This window comes from Camelus bactrianus, chromosome 7 (genome assembly GCF_048773025.1).
Source record: "Camelus bactrianus isolate YW-2024 breed Bactrian camel chromosome 7, ASM4877302v1, whole genome shotgun sequence".
Lineage (NCBI taxonomy): Eukaryota > Metazoa > Chordata > Mammalia > Artiodactyla > Camelidae > Camelus > Camelus bactrianus.
The window spans coordinates 1,221,419-1,249,135 of NC_133545.1; the positions used below are offsets into that span (position 1 = coordinate 1,221,419).

General features: G+C 54.3%; 1 long non-coding RNA gene across 1 annotated transcript in view; it reads right to left on the reverse strand.

Moving 5' to 3' along the window:
• Nucleotides 1-5,483: 5,483 nt before the first annotated feature.
• The window catches only part of LOC141578095 (uncharacterized), a 35,316-nt gene continuing 13,082 nt past the window's right edge, over nt 5,484-27,717 (reverse strand). Inside the window, exon 3 of the long non-coding RNA XR_012507967.1 lies at nt 5,484-6,291. This is a non-coding gene — a long non-coding RNA (uncharacterized LOC141578095). The remainder of the gene's footprint in view (nt 6,292-27,717) is intronic.

Below are 27,717 nucleotides of genomic sequence, written 5' to 3' on the forward strand. Positions count from 1 at the left end.
CCAGGCCTATTTTTCAGAAAACTTTGTATCTGGCAATAGTTAAAGATTCACAGGAAGTTGCAAAGAAGTGTGCAGGGAGGTCCCACACACCCTTCAGCTGCCCACCCCCAAGGTGAACATCTCCCGTCAAAACCAGGGACAGGGCGGGGTCGGGCAGTAGTTCAGTGGTGGAGCACGTGCTTCGCATGCGTGCAACCCCCAGTCCCTCCAGCAAAGAAAAAATAAAAACCACAGAGACAAAAACTCGTGTGTATGTGCAATTTATCGCACACATAGCTTCATGTAATCACCACAACCCAGTCATGTAACTGAATCACCACCATAAGACCCTTCTCACCACACCTGCCCTCTCTCCCTCATCTGTAACCCTGGTGACCCCTCAACTGATAATCATGTTACCCTGCGAACTCGGTATGTAGCCTTACAGGCAGCGTAACTTCCGTGAGGCTCATCCAAGCTGTTGCCTGTTTCACAGCTGGCTCCAGGTTGTTGCCGAATCCTCTTGCAGGATGGCTGCGCCCTGGTTTAGCCCTTCACCTCCTGAAGGGCATCTGGGTAGCTTCCAGTTTGGGGCTGTTGCAGACAAAGCTGCTATGACTATTTGCTTACAGGTTGCTATGTGAAAATGAGTTTTTATTTCTCTGAAATACATGCACAATTTCTGGACTGCAGGAAAAGTCCATGTTTACGTTTTAAAGGAATTGTCCCACTACGTTCCACAGGGGCTGAACACTGTGCACCCCCACCAGAAATGGACGAGTGAGCTGTTTTCCCGCATCCCTAGCCACATTCACCACAGTCTACTTTGACAGATGTGCAGTGACATCTGCTTGTGGCTTCCATTTCCACGTCTCTAATGACCAGCTTGTCATGAGCTTGTTCTGCCTCTGCGTCAAACGTGGGATTGTTTGAAAATGTGTGTGAGACCTGCAGTCCCCTCCCCACCCCCGGAACCCCCGCCCTCCAGGAGACCAGAGATTTCTTCTCTGGAGAGATTGAACGAAAGAGGCTTCTTCCACAAGGACGTCCTGCGCAGGTGGATGGAGGAGTGCGGGCGGGCTCTCAGGACACAGGTGGCTTTGTGCTGTAACACCTGCTACCAGGCTCCCAGGCTGGAGGTGCAGTCGATATACTGGTATCTGGGAATTCCCGAACCAAGAGGCCAGCCTGCCACCTGACCACCCTGGAGTGAACACACGGTCACCCTGCCTGTGCGCACACGTGGTTATCTGTGCTGGGTAAGAAACATCCCCAACGCAGTGGCTTAAAACAATAACCACCATTTGTCTCACCCACAAATCCACACGTGGGGACAGCTCATTTCTCTGTCACACCATGGACTGGCTTGACATCAGCTTCCAGAAAGGCCCCCTCACCGGGCTGTCAGCCGGGCGCTCAGTCTGGGCTGCTGGCCTGACCCCCCCTTCCCCGGGGCCTCACCGCGTGGCGGCCGAATTCCACGAGCAAGAGTCCCAGAGCGCTGCGGCAGAAGCCACAGGCTGCTTATGATCGGCCTTAGAACTCTCAGGACGTAACTCAGCGGCAGGAGCGCAGAGTTCAGGGCCGTCTTCGGTGGGCCACCCACACGGAGCTCTGGATAGACTCTCAGAGCCCCACTCCCAAGTGTGAGCAGATGGCCAAACCCCCCGAGGCGTTGGCGGGAAGTCTCCGATAGGAAGACGGACGAAGGAAAACAAGAGAAACTACAAACCTACCACCGTTACCACCTTCAGAGAAGTAAGGGAAGAGACTGGGTTCTTGAAACAACAGAATGGATCGTCATTTGAAAAAGGGCAACAACTTACAAGTGAGAAAGTGCTCTTAGGTCCTGAAGGTACGAGAAACAACAAAACGGGGAGGGGAGAGCTAGGAGGCAGAGCGCGCGCACAAGGTCCCCAGAGCCGCCATTAGATAAACAAATAAATAAATGTAATTACTTCCCCCCAAAGCAATAAAAATTTTTTGATTAAAAAAAGTCAAAAAAAGAAGAGAAAAAGAAACAATAAAAAGTCAGAAAGTTTGGTAAAGAAAGTTGAAGGGATCTCTGCAAACAGAAACTGCAGACGGAGACGGAGCAGCAGGACAGAAGTGAGGAGAGTAGAGGATCGGCCCCAGAGTCAAACGTTGGATGAACAGGGGTCCCTGGGAAGGAGGGGTGGGACAGAAAGGGGGCAGGTACCGGAAAGTCAACACCAGGACGCTTCCCAGAACCGAGGGCCACGAGTGCCTGGCGCGCCCAGGACGAGCCCATGACCCTGTAAGGAAGCTTCTGACAGAAGGGTACGGGTTTGAGACGCCCGCCCGCGGGGTCTGCAGCAGCAGCTTGGTGTGCACTGCCGTCTGGTGCTTCGCTGAACGCACAGCCGCCATTTCTCTACCCGCTCTGTGGCTGATGGGTTCCGCTTCTTTCCGGTTGGCGCTCGTCGCACACGTTGCTGCCTCGCACGTTCCTGTCTGCATCGCTGGGCCGGCTGGCCTTGCATTGCCTTTGGGCGCGTTTGGAGAAGCAGGATCGGGGCCACAGGCGCAGGTCTGGTCAGCGTCGGTCATGCTCTTAGACAGTTTTCCAAAGTGGTTGAGCCACTTCTGTTCCCACCAGCAGCCCGGGAGCTTCCCTCCGGTTGTCCCCACACTCCTGTCACCAGCTGATGCTGCCTGCCTGTTTCACCCATTCCCTTTCAGGTCAGCATAATAATCATAAAAAGACCCACAACGAGGAACATCGGAAAGTCAGAAGAACTTTAACTCTGACTCTGGAAAGACTCTGAGCAAGACAGTGGCACAAGCAAGGCCGGGAAAGCCCCACGTCGCACAGGCCTTCACTGGCCACGTGACGGTGCGGACTTGACTTCACGTGCGGGAAGCTGCTGAGGAGGTGGTTCTGAATGTCCACAATGTCGTTCTGGCTTCACTGCGAGACATGGGTTCAAGAAGCCAAAGCCAGTGCAGAGAGAGCAGCGAGCTGCTGCTGAAGTCAAGGGCAGAACTGGCGAGGCTTTGGGCGAAAAGGAGGAGCCCACTCGGGTGCCGTGCAGGAGGCTCCAGGCGTCCTGGTGGTGGGTCCGCTGTGTGGGCTGAGGGTGGGGAGTCCGGGGGACTTACCCACCGGGGGAAGGGGGTCCCGGGCTGGCCCTGCTCCAGACGAGCTGCAGACTTGGGGCTGAGGGGGCAGTCCGGCCTCGGGCGTATTGAGTTTGGGGTGCCTGCGAGACACCCAGGTGGAGACCTCAAACAGGCGGCTGATGAACGCCATCTGGAGCTCTGACCAGAGGTGGAGGGTGAGGATGTTGGTCTGGGAGTTAGAACTGTGAAATCAGATCGGTCGCACAGGAAGCTAGTTTCGACTGAGGAGAGACACAGCCGCGAGCCCTCAGAAAACACGACGCTTAGCGGACGCAGGACGGCTGGCGCGGAGGTAGGGCGCCTGGCTGCGCGGGCGGGGGGGGGTGGGACGGGGGAAGGAGAGCCGGCAGCTACTTGGCTGCACAGCTCTGCACTTGGATGGACGGGCCTGGGGGGCCCGGCGGGACGGATCTGGGCCGGCACGGGGGCTGGAGCAGGAAGGCTGGGGGTGGACGGTCAGCGGTAAAACTCTCTTTTTGTCTGTTTGTTTGTAATGGCGGCTTTGGGGGTTGAAGCCAGCACCTCCTCGTGCTAAAAGCACGCCCTGCCTTCCCCTAAAACGGTCTTTAGAAAAAATTCTAGTCTTAGGTTTTTCATCGCCAGACAGCTTCCCTCTCCCTAACCCCCTCACTGACCGTGTCCGTCCTAGGCCCTCCCCTTGCCCCGTGGGGGATTCAGGTGAGGACAAAATGCCTGTTCCAGATTGAATGCTGCCAGCGGGCTCCCCAAGGTCAAATTTATTCAGTATGTGAAACACACGGACCTGGAAGAGGGTTTCTTTTCTCTTTCTCAACGAATGGCCCTGAGTTTCTCCGCTGCTGCCCAAGGAAGCTGAGGCTCTGGCTCTGAGAGGCGTGAGGAGCTGCTCAGAGGGCAGCTCCAGGGGGAGGACCACGGAGATGCAGAGAGGCAGGTTCTGATTACCTCCAGGCGGGTGGCCTGCCCCTTCACAGAGCTCCCTTTGGAGAGTGTCCCGATCCCGGAATAAACGTCCAAGCAAGCCCACGACTGCTTTGCCCACACTGGCACCACCAGCAGCCAGCAGCCAGCAGCGTCCTTCACAAAAGCCAGAGGCAGCTTCCCCCAGGGAGCCTCCTCTGGGAAGAGCCCACAACAGGCTTGGGAGTGGACTGGGAGAGCTGGAGCCCAGAGCCGGCCCGGACCCCAAACTCGAGGTGCAGCGCCTGCAGGGTCACCTGCGCACGTCCACTCCCAGCCAGAACCCTGAGCTGTGACCTTCCTGAAGGGTCCAGCTGCTGAAGCTGAAAAGTGGGGCATGTTCATTTGTTTGTGCCACGCTGACTGCCAGCGGTTAATCACCAAGGGTAAGTGGAAGAAATCATTCCTGTTCATTTGCAAATGGAAATCAGATGAGGACTCTGCCTAAATGCATCAGCGTTTTCACTTCCAAATGAACGCGTTTCGGAGACAGCTGACCTTGGGGTGCCTGGCAGGCGCGCGTCCTGCTCCGGGCGTCCTGTGCCTCCCCAGACACTGCTGCCGGCCATCCCCGCTGGCCTGGGCGGACGGGCTTGGCTGGGAGAGTAGGAAGCGTGTCAGCAGCGGCCGGGAACTCACATGCACACAAACAGCCCCTTCCCCCTTTTTTATTACCCCAGGAGCCTGAGAGATGCTTTTACCTCACTTAAGGAGCCCCAGCAAATTATGCTGAAATCCTTCCAAGGGTTGAAATGAAACGTTTCTAAATTCTCCTTGCTGAACTGTTGGCCCCAAGAAATCTCACAGCACTAAAGACGTACGCGCTGGGGGTTTGGGGTTCTTTTTCTCCTCTGCCCTCTGAATGTGTGACTTTTCCTGTTCAGGGGGTCGGTGTGTTGATACCACATTCCATCTGCATTAACGCCCTCAAAGGCACGTGCCCGGAGCACCGGGGTAACAGCCCGCACAGCAGACGTGCAATGAATTTCCCTCCATGCTGGTGGATTCATTACCGTGATGTATGGCTGTTTTAATGTACACAACCTTCTTAAACAACTGAGTCAATTGTTCTGGAGCCAGACCTGGGTCCCTGGGAGCTGGAGCTGAGCCATCGTTCAGGGACTTATTGGTGTCCCTGGGCAGGTAAACAACCTTGGACCAAAGGCTCTAAGTTACCCGCAAACACCACTGATTGGAATAAGAAGCACCTTCTCATGGGGAGGGGCACAGCTAAGCACCTTCTAGCCGGGAGCAGCTGCCTGCGTCCTTGGCACCTTCACTACCCCAGGAGGGCTGCATGGAGAAGAGAAAAGAGGGCGGGGCTCCCACCCAGGTCAGCGTCCGAAAGAACCCACCTGGGTTATTTGATACCTAAAGATCCTCCTTTTACTCAGAAGGAAACTTGGTGGATTTGCTTTTGATACTTTTAATTATCTTAAGAACGGCTTTAACACGGTGCCCACAGTTTCACCCTAAAGCAAGACTCGGGTGGTTATTCTCAGAGGATGGGGAGCAGAAACCTGGAGGGTGAGGGACCAGCTAAGGTGTGGAGGTGGGGCGGCCTCCTCTGTTTTACATCAAATCACGGGGCATCTGTGGGAAGCTTCAGCTGCGGAGGGAGAGCTCAAAAAAAGAAAGAAGACTCCAGAAGCAGGGGGAGGGTTCTCTGCAGAGGGAGGGCAGCATTCTGAAAGTCAATGCCTGGAAGGCAGGGACCCCCAGGAGTGCCCTCGGAGGCCAGCGGGAGGCAGGGGTGGTGAGGGTGCTGGGGGAAGGTGCTGAGAGCCCCCAAGGAAGGCGCACAGGGTTCCCGAGGGTGAGCCCCGGGTGTGGAAGGGCCTCGCTTTCCATCCACCAGAGGACCTCTTGGTCAAGGGCCAGTCAGTCCATCCACAACCTTGCGCCCTGACAGCAGTGGACTTGCTGCCTTAGCTCAGCCCAGGGGACCAGAATCTGTCTGACTGGGAGGGGCTGGGTTTTCAACATTGCGTGCTCAGCGCACATTTCACAAAATCCTGCAGCTTTTTGCTTCTTCTCCTGTGACCGTTTCACACACCCTCGTCTCATGCCTGGCTGCACCCTCGGTAACGAAGTCTTGAGTGGACCCCGCCTCGCCTGATTCTCGCCGCTACCCGTTTCATTGATGGAAAAATCGACAGTTGAGAGGTTTGGAACTTGCCTTAGGAAATACAGATGGTTTCATACGTAGGAAAAGAGCGCCTGCCTCACCTGTAATGAAAACAGAAAAGCAAATGAGGACCACAGTGAGCCAGGCTTTCCCACCCAGCTGACAGGCAAAGGGGAAACGTGGGTGGGGGCTGGGAAGCACGCCCTTCGGTCCGTGGCCCGGAGCAAGGCTGCAATTTAGCATTATCTCTCCAAATTTCAAACGACCAAACCCTTTGCCCCAAGAATGCCTCTGTAAACGTCCTTGTAAATATGCACGAAGACGGCTTTATGGGGATATCCAGCGCTCGCTGTTTTTAGCGGCATCACGGGTCAGGCGCTCCTCGCCTTTGCTGGTCTAAGACATATGCTCAATAAATATTTGTCATGTAGTCTCCTCGCTGACCGTACGGGGCAGGTGGGGAGAGGTAAAGGCAGCGTGTGGAGGCGCGACAAGAGCTGGTCCTGGGCCTGCCAGGTTGCTAACCCACGGCTGCCGCAGGGCCGCCCGGGCCCCAGGCACCCGGCCGGCGCTACCGGGGGACCTGCCCTCAGGGGCAGTCCGTGCTCCTTAAAACCTCAGCCAGCTGTCCTCTGCCATCCACAGCTGCCATTTCATCACTCGTTTACTCAGCAGTCATCTGCTAAATGCCAAGTAGTTGGGGTTCTTGGCTATGAGAAACAGGAGATTTGCTTAACCGGCAAAAAAGGAACTTACTGGAAATACATCAGATAGTTCGTGGGCTGAGTAGAAGGCTTACAAAACGGCGGGAAGCAGAGGGGCCGGCGGCAGAATCGGGAGCAGGCACAGGCTGGCTGGGGCTCGGGCTGCCACCAATGACGCCGTCCTGTGAACGTTTCTACCCGGCCCTACATCACTGTGCCACCACCTGGAGGCTCAACATGTGTGCGGGACCATGACGGACTGGCCCAGACACGGGCTGGGACGAGGGTGGACGGGTCCCCTCGGCCTCTGCAGGGGAGGGGGCCCTTCCCCCCACCAAGACTCAGGCTGAGGACCCCTGCCAGCAGCGTGGATGTCGAGGGAGGCAGCAAACCACAGCTACACGGACTGCAAACGTCCGGGCCACCGCTTTGGGATCCGTTTCATTGAAACCGAAATCTCACGGTGTTTTGGCCCCCCCACACCCCTTCCTGGAGACGCGGCCCCAGCCTCTGCCCTCTGGAATTTTCTCTCTTCTAAGCTTCTTCCTCAGTCGATCACACTGAAGACGAGCCCCCTGCCGAAGGAGAATCAACCCACCCCCGCCCGAAGCCACTCAATTTCTCCTCTTGTCCTAGAGAATTTGAACTAAGAGACCAGGAGTCAGTAGTGAGGGTGGGGACTTGAATGGAAGAGCAAACGGATTGAACCAGCCAGCGCTGAGGCGGCGGAAGGCATGTGTGCACACACGTGTCCCCCGTGACAGGGAGGAGCCCGTCCTGGACAGCCCAGTTCTGCGGTACATTTGGCCCGGCCGTTTTGCTTCTGCCTTGGGCGGCCATGGGGTGGCCTGGGTATCCTTGCAGCAAAGCCCACCTACCCCGGCTAGGCGGGGGGTGTCTAGTCCATGTGACCAGACAACCCCTCATTAAGACAGACACATCGGAAGTCCTGGGCTGGGCCGGCACCCCTGTGGCCAAGAGCGCGGCTGTACCCTGGGCAGGTGGAGGATCACAGATGAGCCACGAGGACTGGAGGGGCCTGGCTCGTTCTTCGCGCTCCTTCCTGAACAGATGGGACTCCGAGGCCCAAGGTGGGTAAATGACACGCCCACAATCACGGGGCAGAGCTGAGCCTGGCGTGTGGTCTCCCCACATTCTTCCTGCTCCCTCATACTTCCGCTTACACAGGACTCTCCCCCAAAGCTCGCAGAGAGCAGCAGACACGGCTGCACGGAGGGCCTGCCCCCCAAAAGGGCCACCCGAGGTCTGTCCCACAGAGGAGGAGCCCCCAAGTCCTGGGCTGGCCACCTTCCATCTGGCAGCAGAAAGCTCGGCTCTTCCGGCAACGGTGCAACCGTCTGAACATCAGCCGACAAGTGTTAATCAGCCAAACGTGGGGACAAACGTGCTGCCTGACAGGCCTGCAGTTCCCGTGCTGCAGAGTTATAGCTCCCTGCCCCCGCCCCCACCCCCGCCGTGGAGCGCCTCCCCCGATGGGAAGAGAAGCAGCTGGATACGAGAACACACGGAGAAGGACGTGTTTCAAGTGGGGTGGCTTCTGCCGGCTCCCCTGTCCCCATCCTTGTCGGGTCTACCCGAGTGTGGGCCTGAGGTCGGTGTGCATTCGCCTCACCTGGGATTTGCTCAATTCCAGCACGTGTCTGAGAGACAAGAGAGCTGGAGACACAGTTCCCGCTTCGAGAAGCCCCCAATTTCATAAGCTATACCGTGCATTCTGAGCTGAATTACATCCCCCCAAACTCACACATCGGAGTTCTAAGCCTGTAGCTCAGAATGCGACCTCATTTGCAGGGTCATTGCAGGTGTGGTCAAGTGAAGAGGAGAGCTTTAGGCTGGACCCATATGAATGTCCTCAGGAAAATGTGGACACAGAGACAGATGTCCATGGGGAGAATACCGTGTGAAGACAGAGGCAGAGAAGGGGGGGTGCTTCTGGAAGCCCCGAATCGCCAGAGGTTGCAGCGAACCACCTGGAGCCGGAGGAGGGCCCAAGCGGATCCTCCTCCCGGCCTCAGCAGGAACCCCCTGCCGGCGCCCAGGTCCCAGGCCTCCAGCCTCCCGAGCGATCCGGTGAATTTCCGGCGCTTAAGCCCCCAGGCTGCGCAGCTCTGTTCCTGCGGCTGGAAGACACTGACGACGTGTAGAGTAAGGCACCGCTGACCGGGACCCCACGACCCCGGCAGTGACAGGTCAGGGTGGCATCCACAGACACAGGGCGCACTGGTCATTTTTCACCCAGACCAGTCAATTTAATTAAAGGGGGAAGGAGAAAACAATTACGTTGAACAACTGGTTTCGCTGATTTTTTTTCTGTCTTTCACCAGCATTTGCCTGAATTTACTTGGGTCTTTGACTGGGGGAGCGTTCCAGTCCTGTGACCCTAGTGCAGGGTGGGGGGGGATCCCTGCACAAAGGTCGGCTGTGCTGCAGGGCTTGGCCCCTGCTCCCGCCGTCACCCCTCAACACCGGAGACAACGTCCGTCTCTGACCCAGTTCGGGGCTCTGGTGGCCAGAGACGCATGCACGTGACTCCAGCTAGGACAGGAGGCTGCCCGCACCACCTCTGACTAATGGCTTGTTTGGGGCCAGGAAGCTGTCTCCCATGAGAAAATATATTATTCGATCTTTGCCCTAAAATATTAAAAGTGGAGTTCTGCTCGGGGGAGGGGGGAGCCGATCTGCCCTCATCCACACCCTCTAAGGAGGAGACACCTGAAGGGCTTTGGAAGTTAAACCCGGTTTCAAATCAAAGGCAACCTCGGGAAAGGGGGGTTCCTGTCGCACCCCTACGGGTGCCTGCCGAGAACACTCAGCCTTGGAGACCAAAGGACTTCCACCCTACACGGAGTGGCCCCAGGGCTGAGGCCGCAGGGGGGGACCAGGAGGGCAGCAGTCACTCAGAAACCGGGTACACGAAGTGGCCGGTTGGGGGAAGGGCGGCAAGTCTCAGCCAGAAACTCCAGGGACGTTGGTCTCATCTATGCAGGGCTGTTTGTCGGGGTGTCGTAGACCCCCAAGAGGCCTGTGGGAAACTCAGGAGTCCCTGCACTTGGATGGGAAATAATTATGTCTCTATTTTCACTAAGCTCCACCTAAAACTTGGCCCTTTACCTGTGAAAGCGGAAGCAAGGCACCGTCACACGAGCTTGCCTGGCGTCTCGGTCACCAGCACAAAGTCACGTCTAATGCCACGCGGTTGCGGACTTCTCCGCAGGCGCCACGTTTCTGCAGAGACCTCAGAGTGTTGTTTACACACGTCATTCCTCCAAAACACACACGTGTCCGAGCCCCGGGGCCTCGCCCTCGGAGGCACCGGTTAAGAGGTGCGCCTGGTGCTCTAACATGTTTCTGTGGATGTTTTGATACATATGTTTCAATACAACCGTTTTCTTTCCAAGCCCACATATTTTGCTTCGTGCACTGAAAAACTCTCTTCTGAGCAGCAAGTCCCTGGGCTCTACCAAACAGCCAGGGCGACCGTGTCACAGAAGATAAACGATGGCGAGTCCCAGACCTCGAAGCACAAGAGCGGGACAGGAGTGGGGGTCCAACCCAGAGGCAGCAAAGACGGGGAGGCTTAAGGCGAAGGGAAGCGATGCAGGGCGCTGGGTCTCAGGAGTGGAGGGGCTGGGACATCGAGCTGGGGTGGGGAGTTCTCAGAAACTGCAGCCACTGACGCCACCAACACCCTAATGCAGGAGGACAAAAGGAGGACTGGTGCCTAGACTCCAAGGGCCGGGGGGCCGGGAGGAGGCCCCAGCAGCTGCCCAGGACGCCCCGAGTCTCAGAGAGGGAACAGCGCCCTGGCTCCCCCTTCCTCCCCTATCCTTCCTCCGAGGCCGAGGGACTAGGGAGCTTAGAGGCCTGCGGGCCTGGAGCCAGCACCGCCCTGCACACGGAGCCCTGTGTCACGTCTCAGGGAAGGTGTGAATGGGGTCATCACCTGTCCCCAAGGCCACCATGGCTCAGGCAGGAGAGCGGGGTGCCTCGAATCACAGCGCTTCCGTCCCCGAGTCTGGAACTCCCGCTGATGCGCCCCTCCTGTCCCCTACCCCGACGTCACGTGGACAACAGCACGTGGCCTTGTGCCGTGGGCGTGGTGTTGAGGGAGAAGAGAGGAAATTATGAAAGGCTCTCATTGATTTACTCATCGCAGGCAAGCCTGATCCGCAGAATACAATAAATATTGGTGGTACCTGGAGGAATTAGAACAATCACTGACTTATTAGTGTTTGGCACCAGAAATACGGCTGGGATTAATGCCTTGGGATCCCGGCTGCTCCCTGCAATCTTATCTATTTCACAAGCCAGCTCTTTGCCTTCTGAGTCACCATAAGAACCGCAGTTTTACATCCATTACATCTCCATTAGTGCTGAGATATCTCTTTTCACAGAGCATCATCAGACTGTGGATACACAAAATGCCAATATTCCCTTTCACTTCATTATGCTAATCCGTCCACGCCTCGGCCGGCTTCCTAGAGGACTCGGCCGTGCATGCTGATGCAGCGGTTACAGGCAGTGAGACTTCCCGGGTGGCAGCGCACTTCCCACATCTGCGGACACGCGGGTCCCGGGCTGACGCTGGAGCGGAGGCCCACGCGGCTGCCCAAGCGACCTTCTGACCATTCGGGCACATTCGATCGGTCCGGAGACACAGCAGTGCTGCTCTTCTGCTTATCCATCAGCCCCTTCCACGCTGCAGTCAGAAAATGCTCATGTAAATGACTCAGGAAGGAACAGTGAAGAGGCTGGATCTTCTCCGGGAACTTGCTCTTCGCCTGGTTTTCTGCTGCTGCCCCGGCCGACCTGTGGCTGGAGCCGATTCTCTTCACACCCAAGAGACAGAAGGGCAGTGTGACATCCCTGTCGGTCACCCAGTCGGCTGCCCTCTAGAAAATGTAAGTCCTGAGTTAATTTCCCTTCCTGTCTTCTGCACACCAGGGGGATCAGACTGTTTCACAAAGGGCAGCCTCTCTGGAAGCAAAGCTCGAGGCAGAGACGCAGGTGCTCTTGAGGAAAACCTGTGGCAGAGGCGCTGAGCAGGGCAGCAGGGGCGGCTCAACAAGGGGGCGGATTCAGGGCAAGACGGGCCTTGGTCTGATCTTTGAGCTGCAGCTCATCCTGCCTTGGGGTAGCGGGGCCAGGCCTTGGGCAACTGCCGTGGCTTCTACAGCCAACGCCCCACAACAGCGGGCAGACGGGACGGTCTGCTGGCCTCCTGAGTGTCTGCTAGGCTTGCCAGCCTCCAATTTCTTACAGGAAATCTCTTTCCACACACACACACCCTGTTGGTTCTGTTTCTCTGGAGATCGCCGCCTGATGCAAGCCCTTGTGATGAAGTTAGGGCCCTTATAAGAAGAGACACAAGCCAAGACAACTCAGGGAGGAAGTAATAGCTTTTTCAACAAGTGGTCCTAGGGCAACTGGAAAGCCACGTGCAAAGGATGATCTTGACTTCTTTATACCCTAGCGAAAAGTTAACTTCTAAGGATCATAAACCTAAGTTTAAAAGCCAAAACTATAAAATTCTTCAAAGAAAACGTACTAGCAGATATCTGTGACCTGGGTTATGTAAAGCCACCTTACAAATGACACTAAATGCATGAGCGACGAAAGAAAAGCAAACGGTATGAAAGAAAAGCAAACTGTACTCCACAAAAATGACACGTCTTTGAGCTTCCACGGACACCACCAAGAAAGTGAAAAGACAGCCCACAGAAGGGGAGAAAATGTTTACAAATCACGCATCTGAAAAGGAACTTGTATCTAGAATACATAAAGAACTCTTACAATTCAACAATGAAAAGACAAATGACCCATTAAAAAAATCATCAAAGGATCTGAATAGACATTTCTTCAATGAAAATACTCCGATGACCAATAACCAACATCCTTGGCATCAGGCAAAAGAAACCAAACCCAGGACAGGACGGCCTGTCACGCCCACCAGTGCTACGGAAAAATGTGTCACAGCTCGGGTGTTACAGCTCAGTTGCGACAGCAACCTGGATCCGGGCACAAAACCAAGCAGCACGCGCAGAGCCAGAGAACTCGGTTTATTACACCAAGAGGCCAAACCACTTAACACTCCAAGTTCTGAATTCCAGCGGTAGGTTTACACAGACCTTTTATAGGCTGCCAGTTTTATACTTCGCAACATCGTATGCAAATAAAGTACAACAGAAGTTGACCAACCAGAAACAAGCTTTGTAGAAATAGGCCAATCAGGAGTGAGCTCCATGCAAATGAAGTACTACAAGTGGACCAATCAGAAGTTAGCAAAGTGGACCAATCAGAAGTGAGAGTAATAACCAATCAGAAGTGAGAGTAATAACCAATCAAGAGTGAAGGAAATAACCAATCAGAAGTGAGCTCAGGGAACCAATAGAATTCTAGGTGTAAGTTAGCCGCTTTAGAGGCAAAAAAGTGAGACAGAGCCTCTGGGCCAGGGAACCGGACGGTGCTGGGAGGAGAGCAGCGGCCCTGCCTAGGGGTCCTGCCGGTCTTTTACGGGGCTTCCCGCCTCACCGGGATGCTACAGTGAAAAGACAGGTAGTAGAGGTGTTGCCAGGACGCGGAGGAAGCCTCGCCCACCACCAGTGAGGGGACTTCGAAACGCAGTTTGGAAGCTGATGTGCACCAGCATCAGCTGCCGTAACACATTCCTCAGAACGTTACATGCAGTGTCACCACCGGACGTCGCAAGTCCCCTCCTAAGGAGATTCTCAAGGCAGATGAAAACGTACATCCACACAAAACTTGCACACGGAAGCTCACAGCAACACTTTTCCTAGCGACCAAGGGTGGAAACAATCCAAATGTCCATCAACCGATGAATACATAAGTAAAATGTGGTCTATCCACGCACGGAAATTGTATTTGGAGTAAAAAGAGAGTAAGCGGTGACACAGACTACATCGAGGTTGGTCCTCGAGAACATGACACCGAGTGACAGAGGCCGGCCACACAGTGTGTGATCCCGTTCATATGAAATGTCAGCCTCGACAAACCTATCACTATGGAGGCTGCTGGGGGGGCAAGTGGGAGTGAGGGGGGGACAAGCAGTTAGGTCCAAGACCACCCACTTGAGGTGAGACCGGTCAGCGTGGCTGTCTTTCCGCTGCAAACGTGTGAACACAAAGAAAACATTCGTGTAATCAGCGTGGAATTTTGCAGGGCGAGCATGAGGAAGAGGGGGCTGGAAACGGGTGCTAAGGAGTTTTGGACGTTGAGAACGCTGTAAGACGTCGTCACAGACTGCACAGGGAAGCAAATCCTTCCTGCGCCTGGGAACGTGGGCGAAACAAGACTGCAGCTGGAACACTGGAAGAACCCTTTCCCCAGTTTCTCTGTGCAGATTTCACTGTGTTCGGGAACCGCTCACCTCCCGACTGGCTTTCCTGCTTCCCCCAGTCGCTGAGATGGAAGCGTCCTGTTGTGTTCTCCCCGAGACAAAAATACCCATTGAGAGAGAGAGATGCCCAGAGCGTCGCAGGCCATCTTAGATAACCCAGAACTTGGCCCTGTTTCTCTTTGTTACGAGTACCAGTCTTTGTAAGCAAGCAAACAGTACTACTCTTAAAATACTGACACATGTTTTTAAAATAGCAAAATTAAATTATAAATTAAAATCAGGGGAAAATAATTGCAATAGATGCGATAACCAAAAGGTAAGTCCTTCAGTCTGTAAAGGGTGTTTGTAAATCAGTAAGACAAAGCTGAGCACCTCGTGGTGAAAAGTGGCAAAATATGTTACCTAAGAATGTGTTTTTTACCACAATTTCTAAAAAAGAATGAACTGGTGATACATGATGCAACATGGTTGAATCTCAAACTAGTCATGCTGAGTGAAAGAAGCCAGATGAGAGTCCATTCTCTGCAGTGGACACATTCTATAGTCTACATGTGACCTATAACCTATAATCTATACACAACGTCCACGATCTGTAGTGACAGAGAGCAGGTTGGGGACTGCTTGGGAATGGGCAGTGGGGCGGGGGGAGAAAGGCTTCAGAAGAGCACAGGAGATTTGGGGAGATGTTGCATATGTTCCTTATCTTGACTGTGACGTGGTTTCACCGCGTATGGATACCCAGGTCCAATCAAGTGGCCAATTATGTATGCATTTTAAAAAATTCAACATCTTTGGTAACTAAAGAAAGAAAGTCAGGAGATATTACCTGTTACCTACCACACTGGCAAAGAATTTGTGAACGGTCATGTCCAGCTCTGACATGAGTTCGGGGAGCAGGCAGACCCTGACCTTCGCGCCAGAAGCCCGCAGGCATAGGGCCAGGCCTGTGGGGAGCTCTCCGCCTCCCCCCCCCCCGGCGAGGACCATGAATGCCGGACAGGTGGGGGCAGCGGGCACAGCTGGCAGCATGGAATGCCTGTGTCCACCAGGGACCCAGCATGAGGCTACGTGACCTGAGGGTCAGCGGTGGCCCTGTACCTCCGCCATCGCCCTCAGCTGTCAGCTGCCCTGCTGGGGGGACGGAGCCAGATGACGGCGATGCCCCTGGGGGGGCCGCTGACCACGGGCCCTCTGGGAAGCTCTGACATCGGACTGGGGCCCCCAGATGCAGAGCGCGGACCCTCGATCTGAATCCCAGCCATCCCTGGACAGGCTGCCCGAGGCTGTGCCCTCTGCTTGGGCAAGCCTAACCCAAAGATGCTGAAGGCCGCCTCCTGCCACCATCCAATGAGGCAGCAGGAGCAGCCTGGCTGGACAGCGGGACTGCCCTTCACAGCAGAGGTGGTCTCAAAAGAGCATCTTCCTCCCAGGCAGGAATAGCCATGATTTACAGCTGAGTTGATACTGAGACCAGGGCCAGCCCTAACTCCAGGGCAGAAATCCTGGCTCTGCACAGTGGGTGCAGGGCCCCACCGATGGGGATGGTCGGGGCCGAGTCACTGGGCCAGGACCAGCCCCCCGGCCTGGCTGGCAGGTGCCAGTGAGCGCAGCGCTGGCAGGGCTGACTTGCCAGCGCGGCCATCGACCCGCATAATGGAGAAATGACGAAAGTAACGCCGGCAGCCTCAGTAATAATGATAAATACATCCGTGGCCCTTCTGATGAATGTTCATGGCACAGCCGAGCGGATGAGGCTGCACCAAGTAATGGCCCCGTTCGTTCTTGGCCCTCTCTGCTGAGATTGCCAATTAAGATAGTGCTCTAAGAGGGATGTGGATTCCCACCGGCCCGAGGGTGCTGGAAACCAGCACGTCAGCCTAGGTGCCAGGCGGCTCTGCTGAGTAGCAGCGCCTGACCTGCCTCTGACCCCGAGTAGCAACGCCATGGGGAAGACGCCCGCTGTCCTTGAGGGAGCTGGGGGGCTGTGTGCACCTGCCGCGTCCCAGAGCTGTCCTCGCGGACCCAGCCACTTCCTCTCCGGTGGGCCCACCTCTGCCCCTTGGATGCATCCCATGGCCTCCACGCCTGCACGCGGGGCTGCCTCCAGTGGGGTGAGGATTAAACAAAGAAACACCGAGCGGCCACAGAGGCAGGACCACGTGGGCACAAAGTGGTGTGGCCTGGGGACCCCCTGAGGAGTGAGTGGCCAGGCTGTGGCCTGGCCTCCACCAGCTTCAGTTTCCCGCTTTGCTGGCACCTGTACCAAGAACTGCAGCATGGCCAGGATGGGTTCCCGAGCCGTGGGGGCTCCGAGACCCCATCACCCATGTGCAACCACCGTCTAAGCCCACGTCAGCCAGGGCCACCGGGTCCCCAGAGGCCAGCTCCTCAGCAAGGCCTGCACAGCCCCGCCTCAGGCACCGGCCCGGCCCCTGCAGTCTCCGCACGGAAAGAGAACAGAAGACAATCCTCACGGCTTGGGAACTGGACGTGGCGGTCTTCCAGGGCCACCAGAGCCAACCAGCAGAAACGGCACGGCTTAGACAACACGCGTCTACGGCGTCCCAGTCTGGAGGCCAGAGTCTGAGATCAGGCCTGGGGGGCCTGTTCTGGGGGTCTCTCCCAGCTCCTGGCGGTTCCCCGACTCGTGGCGGCAGAACACCAGTCCTCCCACGACATTCTCCCTGAGCTCACGGCAGTGTCCGGGTTGCCCTTCGTTATAAAGACACCAGTCACACTGGATTAGGGTCCGCCCTGCTGGCCTCATCTTCGCCAGACCATCTGTAAAGCCCCACTTCTCTAAATAAGGTCACTTTCCGAGGCACTAAAGATTAGGACTTCAACACACACATTTTGGGGGGACACCATTCAACCTATTAAACAGGGGAAACAAGCCCGAGCCAGTAAAAGGTGTGAAATGCAGATTTTTGTAAAAGAAATGTGATATTATATAATATCCAGATAAATACACTGGGAATGAACCAGCTACAGTATTCGTGCAAAAGGTTAACCAAAGTCAAAGTGTTGTCCAGAGGCACCCCGTGCCCCTCAAAGGCCCCACGCAGATCTGCCAGAGCACCCAGAGGAGATGGACAGATGTACGTCGCCCTGACTCTGACAGACTCACAAAGCTGAGGCAGCCGGTGAGATATACAGCCTCAGGAAAGCTCAGTATTAAACTGTCATTTTGTCAATAAAACGTCATTTCATCAATATAATGTCGGTGTGCCTGAATGTTTCTGCATAATTAATTCTGCTGATGCATTAAGGAATGTTATACACAATATTAATCAAAAGGTGGTGTCAACAGAGGGTAATATATAAACCCAGCTAGAAAGAGCGCAAACCTCCCTGAGAGCCGTATTCCCACCGAGACACTTCTCATCGAGAAATACTAGGATTTTTTTCATAAAACTGCTATTTAAAAAATTAGTCAGTCAAGGAAAAGCAATTAGAGTAATATACAGAAGCCTCTTGGGAAATTAATTTTGTACAAAGCGTATTTTAATAAATTGCATTTAGTGTTCAGAAAGTCCTCTAAGGATGGAGACAGCCCTGTGGCGTCCCCGCCGCGCACACCGGCACCCCGCTGCTGCCCTCACAGACACCCTGACACTGGGACGCTTCCTGTCTGGCTGCTTCAAAATGTGCAAAAGTTTGTCTTCTTGGGGGTGCCCCAGGGGGTTCTCCCAGCACACATACACCAGGGAGGCCAAGGCAGGGTGCTGAGCTCCGGGGGTCTCAGCAGAGCCCAGAAAAGCCCCCACCTGCTCTGTCTGCTGTTTCCGAAGCACTGCTGCCCAGCTCCTGCCCAGAGGCAGGCGGCAGGAAGTGTCAGGGTGAGCAGTCCGACCCCCCTCAGGACTGGCCCCACCGTCCCCTCCACAGCTGTGCTCCTGGCTCTGCCCCCAGGGCCTTCCGTTAACTCGCATCAGCCCCACTCCCTGCCGGCCCCGCGGCCCTGTGAGCCCCGTCTCTCTCTGCCAGCACCCCCCACACCAGTACAGAGGCGACTGGGTTTGCTTTGGGCAAGAGAGGCAGAGAGAGAGGTGAGAAGCCCTAGGTGAGCAGAGACGGGCGCTCACAACTGCCAAGGTGTCCACTCTCATACACCGTGAGCCTGTCGTGCTGAAGGTTTGGCCCTGCCCGGGCCTTGAGCCCAGCGTGTCACCATCCAGAGGACACCTGAAACCACCCCCTGGCCCCTGGGGTGATCTGGAACCGATGCTGCGGCCCCAAGCCCAGCCCTCCCCTGGACACCCAGACGCCCTGAGGGCCGCAGCCCCACCTGCAGCCCACATCACTGGTCCCCAGTCTGCATGACGGACTTCTGCCCCGGATTCCAGCTGCAGGCCCACCCCACCCTGGGATCAGACCCAAGATGCTCATCGGAATGTAATGGGAGACCCCCCAGGTTTCAGATCCAGGTTGGCCACCTCAAACGCTGTGGCTGCGGGCAGCTCCCTTTGTTCAGTTTTCTGAAAAACGGGATGATCACGATGCCAACTGCACATGTTGTGAGCACCTGATGTTCTCGTGCCAAACAGCACTCGGTACGTAGTGAGGCGCCGCAGGTGTCGGCCGTCGTGGGGCTGGGGCTCAGACTCCTGATCGTGCTCTTGCCTGGGGACCCCAGTTTCTGCCCTGGGGACAGAAGACCGTGATGCTTACAAGCGCGAGTCAGAGACACACTGGCTCAGCCGCTCACCAGCTCCGTGGCCTGGACGAGTCACTCCCCACTCTGAGGAAGGCCACGGCCCGGCCCGTGTCCTGTGCTTTCTGAGCCTGGAAGAGGCTCAGCTCAGAAAAGGTGAGCAGCCGTGACCAGTGGGCAGGCTTTCTGAAGATACGTGGCCCCCGGGTTCTGCTCACTGGTGGCACAAGCCACTCACTCAGGTGAAAAGACACAGAAGGGGCTGATCAGAGCGGGACTCAGGATCCCCTCTCGTCTCTTCAGAGTGTCCTGGGCCAAGGATGGGGAGGCCAGGCTCCTGAGAGCAAGATTCCCCAGGTCTTTCCAGGGCACCTGTGTCTCCAGAGTGCAGCCCACTGAGTCCCCTCGGTGAGGCTCTGGAGGGACCAGCAAATCCAGCAACGCAGTCAGGCTAACTCCAGGTGGGAAAATTTAGCAGCAGGAGGAGTTTTAGCAAAGCACTGCATCTCCCTTAGCCTCAGTCTGTTGACCTGTCAAATGGGCACCAACAGAATCTCTCTCCCCAACACGCGAGGCTTCAGTGAGCTGATGCACTCGGACCATAGGCTGCAAACGGTCAGCACCACACGTTCAGCTTCTGGTTCCCAGCTTTGTTTTTCAGGCACTTTCTTGGTCTACTCAGGCTGGTATAACAAAACTGCAGCTCAAACAGCAGACGTCTGTCCTCTCACAGCTCTGCGGGCTGCAAGTCCAAGGTCGAAGTATCAGTGGACTCCGCTCCTGATCAGAAAGAGCTCTGTCCCCGGCTCGCCTCCTCACTGTGTCCTCCCGTGGGAGAGAGCCAGCCCTCTGATCGACTCCTAGAAGGACAATAATTCCATCACCAGGGCCCCACTCCCACGACCTTTCCTGCACCCCTCACCTCCCAAAGGCCCCACCTCCGTACACCATCATACTGGGGGGGGAGGTAGGGCTTCAACATACGCATTTGGGGGACACGATCAATCAGTCCACAGCAGGCACACACGCAGCGGTTCCTGCTGATGCTGCTGTCACAAAAAGTCGGTATCAAACAGCACACATCCCCCGGAGCCCGAGGGGACCAGTGCATATTAGGCACTCACTGTCATGCCAGGTGTCCCCACGTGTGCTCTCGCTGTGTTCCCAGCATCCTTGTTAGCACTGACAGATGTTATTACCCCATTTTACAGATAAGATAAGGAAACCGAGGCTGAGAAGGGTCTCGTGACAACCCGCAATGACCAGCTCCACCTGGCTCCAAAGTCCAGCTCCTCCGCACCAACCAGGCTGCCCCCCAGCGCCACCTCCTAAGTGCACACGGGGCCCACCGAATAACGGTCTGTGTGTCCTGAGCTGCTCTCAGCTGCTTCTTCCACACCCCTGGCTGGTGAGAGCCTGTTCTGAAATGTTTAAACATGGATTTGGTATTTTCCTCTCTATTCCACAAAGGGCTTCTAAAACTGAAAAAGCCACACTTTATGGAAGACGTTATCAAGTTTTTATTCACAACAGTAAAATAAGGATATTGTTGTGAAGTGTTTTGTATTTGTTTTTTCTTTAACATTTTCAGAGACTCCATCTAAATGGATTTTGATAGAAAGGTCACCGTGGCGTTAAGAACAGGCAGACTGCCCTCTCTAACTGCAGAGGGCCCGTGTGGTCTTTTAAAACCTCTTTAGTTGGCAAGACAGGTATTATTAGCTCTGTGTATCATCCAAAGGCCCGTGTTTGAATCAAATAGTTCTTATTAATTTAATTATTTAACCAAATTTGCAATCATCACGATCTCTTTCCAAAGAAAAATTGTATTATCAATATATTTCCCATCAAGTATTCCGAGGAGCTTACAATTATCTACACATATATATCCGTGCTCTGAACGAGGTCCTGCACGTTAAATATTTTATCTTCTTCATCCGATAGCCTGTATCATCTGAAAATGTTTTATAATCGTTTGGGAAAACCAAACTCTCTTCATCTCTTAAGTTGCAGGGCATCAGTGCACAGGAAGGTTATTCTGATATATTTAAGGCATGCAGTAATTCCTTTGCATATTTTTTGTCTGTGTCGGAGCCAAGCAGGCATTTTCGCCTTGTGGTCATATAAGTGTGAAAGATTCACTAACTAAAAATCAGTGTGGCTTGTAATCATTTAGAATGATGTGGGGAAAACTGGAAAGGTTAGGGTGACGGTGATGTTGATGACGAGAGTATTAATAAAACGTGTCCTAAATTGCTCTTTAACTAAATCAATAAATCCCAGCCTAGAATCCCCGGGTCTCCAGGCACCCATGAAGGTAGTTATGAGGGAGGGCAGTGCCTTTCAGAGGATTTCATCACAGTAGAAGCTTAATAGAAATCTTGCATCTTCTTTCCCTGAGGGTGCCTTAACTGAAGTCTTCAGGATCTCTGGTTGGAACTGCGTCGTCTAAGCTCAGTGCTGCATATGTGTTATCCCTCTCACGTGGACTAGAAGTTCCTTATGTATTTGACTGACTAAAAAAAAGCAACCTATAATGGAAAACAATCTGGAAGAGAATATATCTATCTATATATATGACTGAATCACCTTGCTGTACACCTGAAATATTGTAAATCAACTATACTTCAATTAAAAAAACCAAAAATCAAACCAAACAGAAAAAGCAATGCATTATTTTTTTAACTGAAGTACAGTTGATTTACAATGTTGTGTTAGTTTCAGGTGTACAGCAAAGTGATTCAGTTATGCATACACATATATACATTCTTTATCAGATTCTTTTCCATTACAAGTTATCACAAGAAATTGAATAAAGTTCCCTGTGCTCTACAGTAGGACCTTGTTGTTTATCTATTTTATATACAGTAGTTAGCATCTGCAAATCTTGAACTCTCAATCTATCCCTCCCTCCACCTTTTCCCTTTGGTAACTGTAGCTTGCTTTCTATGTCTGTGAGTCTATTTCTGGTTTGAAAATAAATTAATTTGTGTCATTTTTTAAAAGATTCCACATATAAGTGATATCAAATGATATTTGTTTTTTTCTGACTTATTTCACTTAGTATGATAATCTCTAGGTCCATCCATGTTGTTGCAAATGGCATGGTTTCATTCTTTTTTACAACTGAGTAGTATTCTGTCATATATATATACCACATGTTCTTTACCCAGGCATCTGTCGATGGACACTTAGGCTGCTTCCATGTCTTGGCTACTGTAAACAGTGCTGCTGTGAGCATTGGGGTGCATGTATCTTTTCAAACTAGACTTTTCTCGACAACACATTATTTTAAAATACAGTTTGGTATGCAAGTATAAGATTTATAGAGAAAAATGAGAGAGGTCTTTTCGTGTTGCAGAGTTTTCTAAACAGACTAAATAAATTAGGGAAAGATTACACACAGATAAATCGATTAAAGTAGATTGAAAATAAACACCAAAATGCTTGGGTTACAGATTCTCATTACTGGCTCTCTGGTTAGGGAACCAGAGCAGAGTAGATACATTCAAAAAGACCAAATAAACCAGCCAGCCAGTGGCCAGGACGCTGGGGGAGTCCGCGTTCTCACGAGTCAGCACTCGGCACCTGCGAGGCGCTGGCCCGTGTGAAGGCAGAGGAGGGCGTCGCTTTCGTCTACTTTATTCTAGAAGCGCAGATCCTCACTGTTTGAGAACCAGTCTCCCAGGTCATTTTGCTCCCCTCTCCGTTCCCGCTGCCTTGGAGACAAGCGCCACACAGAGCCTGAAGCCTGCCTGAGGACACCGAAGGCCTTAAAAGCCCACCCCCCCCCCCGCACCAGAACATCGCCGTGCGGTGAGCGTTCCGGTGACGGAAGAGACATCGTGGCTTTGAGAACTTCCTGCGCGAGTTTGCCAGTGAAGGGGATAAGCCCACGACAGAAGTCTCCTGGGCCTCCCCTTCCAGCTCCTTCCTTCCACTGCAGCCGGGAAACCCAAAGAGGACATGTGCCCACCAAGAGCTACGGGGCTGTCAAATACTCCGTGGGTTCTCATAGAATTCTGAACTTAAAAAATTAATTAATATTTTTAGAATTTTTTTTTTAGTGGAGGTCCTGACTGACCTTGAGCACACTAAGCACGCACTCTACCACTGAGCTCAACCTGCCCCCCTCAGATTCTGAACTCCTGAACCCTAAAGGTTCAAGACCAACCCCCCCGAGCGGTCACTCAGCCCCTTCGGGCTTCTGTTCTCTCGGCTCCCAGGAAGCCTCAGTGCCAGGTGTTCGAGGCCTGGCGGCTTTAGGTGAAACGCAAGGTCATGCTGGGTTGATTTAGTGCATTATTAGCTGTTTATACAGTCCTGAAGCGGCACAGGACGTATGAAAAATGACTTTCCGATCTCAGGGAGTAAATCAGGGCAGCAAGCGATGCCACTTAATGCTTAACTTTAGCCGGTAAAATATTACAGCTGTTATTATTCAGGGCAAACACAGCCCCTTCCATTTGCTTATTGAGGAAACAATTTATTTGAGGACATTTAATTGCAACAGTGAAGCCTGGCTGGGGGCTAATCCCAGTTTATCGATGCAATTAAAGCAGTGTGTGCTGTGTCTCATATTCATTATCTGGGGCCGAATGTTGACACAGCCCGGTGTTGGGACGGGCGTGCTGGAGAGGGTCTGCCTTGCAGGAGGCGTGAGGTGCGGGCCGCCGTCAGCGCTCGGGGAACATCACTATTTGTGCTCTGTGGAGGCGTTTGCATAATGTAATTGGGGAAAGGCCTCTGATTTGATTTCACTTGGAGCAATAAGGGTTCAAACTGGTATATAGATTCAGCACTGTTTGGTTTCTTGTCAATGATTCACGGCATTTTAATGCCCCCGGACAAACACCACAGCGCGTCATTGCACATGGGCAGCATTCCATGATTACCTTGGCCTGAATCCCACCCCCTTCCTCCCCTGACTGCTGAATATTCAGCCTTTTCTAATTTCTGGGTACCTGCCCCTCTCACGGGGTGATCCCCTCTCCAGAGCTGGTAGGGACCTGCCTCCTGGAGGGGGTGCCCCGAGGTGGGGACAGAAAGCCACCTGCTCACCTGGCAGCCCCCACGTTCCTTCCTGGGGTCCACCATGAGACGCGGCCGGAGAAGGCAATTCCACAGATCTTAAAAACATCTCTCCTTCCCCTCTGTTGGTTATGGTTTCCATTTTCCTGATCACATTTCTGTAGCTTTTATTCTGGCTTTGAAATTTTTTATCCTTACTTGTCTTTCTGTTTGATATTTACCTGCCAGCATCGGGAACCGCTTTCTTACATAACTTCACCACATGTAACGTGAGGAGGAGAGCAGCCTGCGGTCTCTCCAGCTGCCTTCTCTTCCCTCTCTGGCTGCCTCCTTCCCCACAGCATTTCTTTACCGTCTCCTCCTCTGCCTCCGGTGGCCCTGGCCCTTGGCCACTTCTCCCCACAAACCATCCCTGGCGCACGTCGATGGCCCTCTCTGTGCACCCTAATTGCCTCCAGGCCTTGTGCCTGGTAAGACGCTGCGAATGTATTGGTGGTTGAACTCCAGCTCTTGAGTGGCTGTAGACTAAGGGCTGGTTGGGATTTCATCAGAAATACGAAACCTCATCCTTCTGACAGGTCCGACTGTCCCCGTGCACGGCAGCAAATTCTCTGCTGCGAGGTACTAGAACAGGAGCAGACCTGCTGCAAAGGCATGTCTGCTCTGAGCCACTGGCTGTTGAAGGGACAGTGGTGAGCACGGAGAATCTGGGCTCTGGGGACCACACGGGTCTGGGTTCACATCCTGGCTCTGCCCCTTGCTGGACGCATGCTTTAGGGACAAAGCAACCAAAGTCCCCAGGTTCCACCTCCTCCCCTGTAGAGGGGCCTAAGATCACACACAGCAGCCAGTCTGCACTAGATTCTCCAGCGATTTAAATTACCCATCCTCCACCGAGTTTCTGCAGAATCAAAATAACCACAAACATTTTAAAATTCCCTTCTGTTTGATTATTTTATGATCCTCAATAGCTCTGTGAGGATGGATAGCAGAATAAATTTTTCACAGATGATGAAACTGAAACCCAAGGAAATCAAGCAAATTGCCAAGGTGATGGTTAATAAAATGAGAAACCAAGGCTGGAGCAGAACTCCACATCCTTCTGTGTATGACGTCAGGGAAAAGCAAGATTCTGACTCTGTTTGCTGTGCAGCCTGAGGGTCTTCCCTTTGGAAGGATCCTAGGAAAGACCCACCCCACGACACAGCCCATCACACACACGTGCTGGCTGAGCTCTGCTCCCTCCCTGTTGCCCCTCCTTCCTGTACACACGGTGGTGGTGTTTCTAATGCGCACCTACCTGTGCATGCTTTCTCCTCCTCTAAGAAGGAATCAAGTTCCCTGAGCACAGAAAGGTACACTTGAAGCTACTGCTTTATCCTCTAGTATCAAGCTGGCTGTGCGAAGTGGCTTAACAAGTACTGCTGGCTTGGAGCCTATTTGGGGCCAAGAGACCAGAAAATGTACCTGCGAGTGTCACTTGGGACAGGGGAGTGGAGGCTGGGCTCCTCTCCCCAGCCACAGCGTGAGTTGTGGGGGCGTGGGGTGGGGGGGGGATATTCCAGAGCACAGTTTCAGTGAGCCTTCAAGTGCTTGTCTGGCAGAAAACCCACCTGGCGGGGTTGCCTGTGCTCCCCGGCCCCTTGGCTGGCCAATGTCAGGTCACTGCTCTGACCACGTCCAGGCAGAGCAGTGAAGATGAAAATGAAGTCCATCCATTCTGCCCCAGGCATGGCGGACGAGGGAGTCGGCAGATTTCTGCAGATCTCACTCCTCCAGGGCTCTTTTCTGGCCGAGGACTGTTTTTCCCTCTACCTGGTCAGTAGGTGATCCCAGCTGACAACCAAGGGAAGAGGTGAGCACATTTTGATTTCTGCCCCGCAGACGGGCTCAGGGTGAGCAAAGGGGATGACCTGCCCTTTACCTCCCCCTGGGAGAGGCTGCTCTGTGGTCGCCCTTGCTGCTGGAGGTTTGCCAGGATCACTCCAGATTCCAGGGTCCTCCCTCCTATGGTAGCTGGAGCTGCTGAGGGAGTGGGCTACCAGCTTCCAGGGACCTGAAATCCTCCTCTCCCCTCAAAAAACGCCATCGCAATGAAGACCCCTGCCCTGCCAGCTATTGTCTTTCCCTGGGAGCAGGTGTCAGGCAGCTCTTCTTGTGGAGGGGTGATTTTTGGAAGGAACACAGGCTGGGGGTCAGGAAACAGGCTGTAGTCTGGCCGTAGGACCCTGGGCAAGACCCTAGCTTCTTTAACCTGGTTTTCCATGGCCTCTAAGGTCCAGACTTAAAATGTTAAAATCCGCCCCTCCAGCTCCCCCCACAAGCCAGTCGCATCCCCGCATTCAGTGAGCAGACCTAAGGACAGGACCCTCCGGAGCACAGGGGCATGCGGGTTCTGTGGAAGGGTGTCCTCGACCCAGGCTGTGGGGAGAGGTGCATCAGGCTGCCTGGGAGGGGCTGGGACAGCCCCGGGGGTCCCCAGCAATCTCATGTCCCACTTTTAGGACAACCCTTGAAAAGAAAACAGCCATCTCTTTGCTCTGGGGAAGAAAAGCCAGGTGCCTAGGGAACGATTTGAGGGAGACTTTCCCACTCTAGGAAGCTGTGGGGAGGGAAGGACCCCTTAGAAAAGTAAATTTCTAATTCGTTCCCCTTGGAGGGAGGGGAGAAGAGGGGCCACGGGGCTCCTGAGACTCTTACTGGAGGAAACTGCCCTGCCTGCCCTCCCAGCTTTAAGACTGGCGAAGGCTTCTAGACATGGCCGCTGGGGAACTGAGCCTGCAGCTGGGTCTCCGGAGAGGTGCAGGCAGGGGTGCTGCCGCTCGGAATTAACCGGCCTGGCTGGCCGGAGGACTTGCTCTTAGCTGCGTCCAGGTCCCACCTCACAGGGACCCCAAGGGGGCCAAGCCACTGACCCTCCCGTCAAACGAGAGCCCACGCTGAGGGGGCAGCAGCCAAGCAGGAAGCAGGGGAGGGGGTGGGGGTCCTCGGGTTCACCCTGAGCAGGAAAGGGTGTGCGCTGCGCCCGCCTTGCACCCCTTTCCCGGCTGGGCAGGTCCACCGCCCCCACCTGTTGCACCGGCAGATGCAGCTGGGGTCCTGGGAGATGTGGCTGGGGGGCGGGGGCAAGGTTGGGGGTGCGCACACGCCAGCGGGTCCCAAATCACCCAGGCATCTCCGGCACGGGGGAGGGGCCGCCAGCACAAAGCAGCAGCCACACAAATCTCCTCGGGAGGAATTAGTTAATTCGTCAATTAATTAAGGAAGGAAGGTGGATCCCTCCTCGTTTGGGTTGTCGGACGGTTGTGGGGAAATGAACGTCATAGAGACAGGTGTCTGTCTGCCATGAGGGGCACTGCTCCCTCAGAGAGGTCGAGGGGGACTGGAGAGAGAGACTGGCCCAAGGCCATTTTCCGAAAAGTGATTTTAAAGCCTTTCAAGGCAGCAAAGAGGGAGGTGGCAGTGGAACAGAAGGTGCCCGGCGGCCCTCCCACCTGCCCATCTGCACCCAGAACCAGCCCAAGCCAAGCCCGCTCTCCACCCGCCAAAGCGGCCATGGCCTGAAGGTGGAGGAGGAGGACGTGCAGGGCTGCTCTGCGGGTCTCCCTACCGCAGGGCTACCCGGCTGGGAGCAGATTTAAACCCAGAGAATTTCCAGCAAAGGCCCCGGGCTGCCTGCCGAGGTGCCTGTGGGGGCCCGGGCAGACCCCGCGCAGTGCCCACCTCCCGAGCTGCCAGGCAGCTAAGTGGAGCATTCTGG